This window comes from Candoia aspera, chromosome 3 (assembly GCF_035149785.1).
Source record: "Candoia aspera isolate rCanAsp1 chromosome 3, rCanAsp1.hap2, whole genome shotgun sequence".
In the NCBI taxonomy this organism is placed as follows: Eukaryota; Metazoa; Chordata; class Lepidosauria; order Squamata; family Boidae; genus Candoia; species Candoia aspera.
In genome coordinates this window covers 204,065,103-204,067,716 of record NC_086155.1, presented here as the reverse complement: position 1 = coordinate 204,067,716, position 2,614 = coordinate 204,065,103, and the positions used below count along the sequence as shown (strand labels likewise).

At 38.5% G+C, this 2,614-nt stretch overlaps 1 pseudogene; it reads left to right on the top strand.

Moving 5' to 3' along the window:
- The first annotated feature begins 366 nt into the window (after positions 1 to 366).
- Positions 367 to 514, top strand: LOC134495081 (U2 spliceosomal RNA; annotated as a pseudogene).
- Positions 515 to 2,614: the final 2,100 nt, after the last annotated feature.

The window sequence follows — 2,614 nt, the reverse complement described above, 5'->3', positions numbered from 1 at the left end:
TCTAAAAGCAATGGAGGAATTCGCTCATGATGTCTTCCCTTGCAATTTAATTGAAGAGTGGGGAAGAAGGGAGACGGCAAAATGTTGGCGAGAAGATTGTACAGCAAAAGATGCAACTTGTATGGAGAAGCCATTGGCCACTTCCTAAGTTAGTAAGTGCAAGAACACCACACTCTGAACATGAGAAGTTCTCAAAAATGTTCTCTGAAGGACTTTCTAAAGCAAATACGCTCTCATTCAATTGAAAGAAACTGGTTGGGGGCAAAGAATCAGGATAATTTTCTGGAACTGGTCTTTTCAATCCACCCAATAAGTGGAGTTCTTGGGCACATTACAAGCTTACAAGCTTCATCTTTGGTATAGAGTATTGCTTCTCAGCCTTTTGGCTAAGATCAAGCGTAATATAGAAGAGATGTGAACATCTGTGTGAAATATAATTTTAAATTGGCAGTTTTTGGACATAGACAGGATTGTTCTGAAGAGTAGCTTTCATTTTTCACACAAATCAGCTTTCTATTCCTTCAATCCAGCAGACAGCTACATAAACTAGGAAATAGCCAATGTGTCCTTGTCTCTGAAAACATATTTTTTTAAAAAAAACACATTTATGAAAATCCTTCTTTCTCAACCTTCTCAGATCTCTTCAGCACCTGTCCTTTTTTTTTTTTTTTAAATACCAACCTGGGTGTTTACAAGTTGTCTTCAGTGTTAGAAAACTGACTCTTCTGTGGGTTGAGCTGTTCCTGGACTGGTATGCTTATTAAATCATGTTGAAGTCTGTGTGTTTTTACCACCCTTCTCGCCCACATGCAACAGACCAATTATGGAATTGGTTTTAGAGGCAGTGTGGCTGCCAAGATTGTAAATATACCCACTATTACTGTAGCACTTTCACATCTTGATTCTAAGCAGGTCTCTTTAGAGACAGGCCCCACTAGCTGCCCAGGTGCTAAGTAGCTGGTATTATACAAAGACTCAAGAGTAAGCTGGATATGCCTTAGCAAGTTCTGTGCAGATAAATTCAGGTGAAGGTAACAGGGTAACTGTCTGAGTCACAAACAGCCTAATTTTGTAACCCCAAGATTGTACTTCAAAATTCAGGGGCAAAAAAGCCAGTTTTTTGATGGTATGATATTTTTTTTTACTTTTTATGTGATGAAGATAAAGATGAAAATAGGTATGGTAAATTTTGGATAGGCTTAACATCACTAATTTGCAATGACTTCATCCAAACTCCTCAAAATCCCCAAATAAATAAATTAAGTAACCTCTGGCACAAAAAATGTTGCTTACCTCTTTTTATAGATTATAAAGAGGAACACTATTACTATTGTTATTAATGTAACAGCTGGCAAAGTTGGGTCTGAGTCGAGATTAGGGACAGCTAGAAAAATTCTTCTGCATTTTTTGGTAGCTTATTCAGTAGCAGAAAGGAAAATAGAAATTGCTTTAAAAAGTCTTTCAAAGGGAAAAAAAATGGAAAAATTCTTATGGGTCAAGGGTTGTGTTCTTATACTTATTTAATTTCCCTAATCAGAGGTAGAAGTCACAGAAAAGCTCTTGACCTATACCACAACTTAATAAACATAATCCCAAAACGACTAACAGCTCATCTCTGCTGTAGGAGCAAAAATCCTTCCATACAATCCAAGTCTTGGTTTGACCAGGAATGTATTACAGCAAAGGCAAGTGTAATGGTACCTCTTCAAAATATACAGAATTAGCAACTGGCCCCTTGGTGAAGTTGATCGGGAGAGTTGACAAGATCCTGCAAAGCCTTAATTAGAAGTAAAATGAGGGAGGTGTTATGACATATCTGGGAATGGTTATTTCAGGCCACTGAAGATAAACAAACCTATGATTTTTGGCCTACAACAAAGACTATTTCCCAGAACAGTTCTTGGCAACCTTGAGTAGTTCTTGGAAGCATCTTATAGGAATGCATTTAAAAGCACCTTATCTAGTCCATGGGTTATAGCGGCCTCAGTCCCACAGCAAAACTGCATTTCAAGCTGTCTCTAGAATCCTTTTCTGAAATTATCAGATTAATTGGGCAATTAAGAAATGGGAAAGCGCCTGCAGAAGATGGCACCTAAGCTGTTGAAAAGAAATAATAGGCTGCTAGTTCCTGATATGTACCTTTATTCACAGAGAATGATAGCTTGATGTGGATCCCAAAGGTGGGTCCATTAGAATCCTTAACCGCAAAAAGGGAACCCAGACTGATCCAGTGAACTCAGCATTGCCATCTTTCCCCAAAATTCTCAGATTGGCAGAGAAGCAAGTGAGGTTTAGAGAAGGGAGATCATTGTGTCAAGTTGTATATCTAGTGAAGAAGCACATTATTAATAGCTTCTATGGAATTCCTTATGTGGCAATGATGAATCTAAAGTCAGCATTTTCAGGGTCAAAGAGAAAATTATCCTGCTCCTCAGTTGATCACTAGCTGCTACTCTTGATTAAAGTCAAACCAATGCAGTTTAGGGATTGTCTCCTCTGTGTAGATTCTGCCTGGACTGTGAATGAATGCAGAGACAGGATGGTCAGAGTCCTATCCCTATGAGAAGCCAAGGGGACATGGGATAGGAGACATCTTTCTCTGTTATGCCTCCAT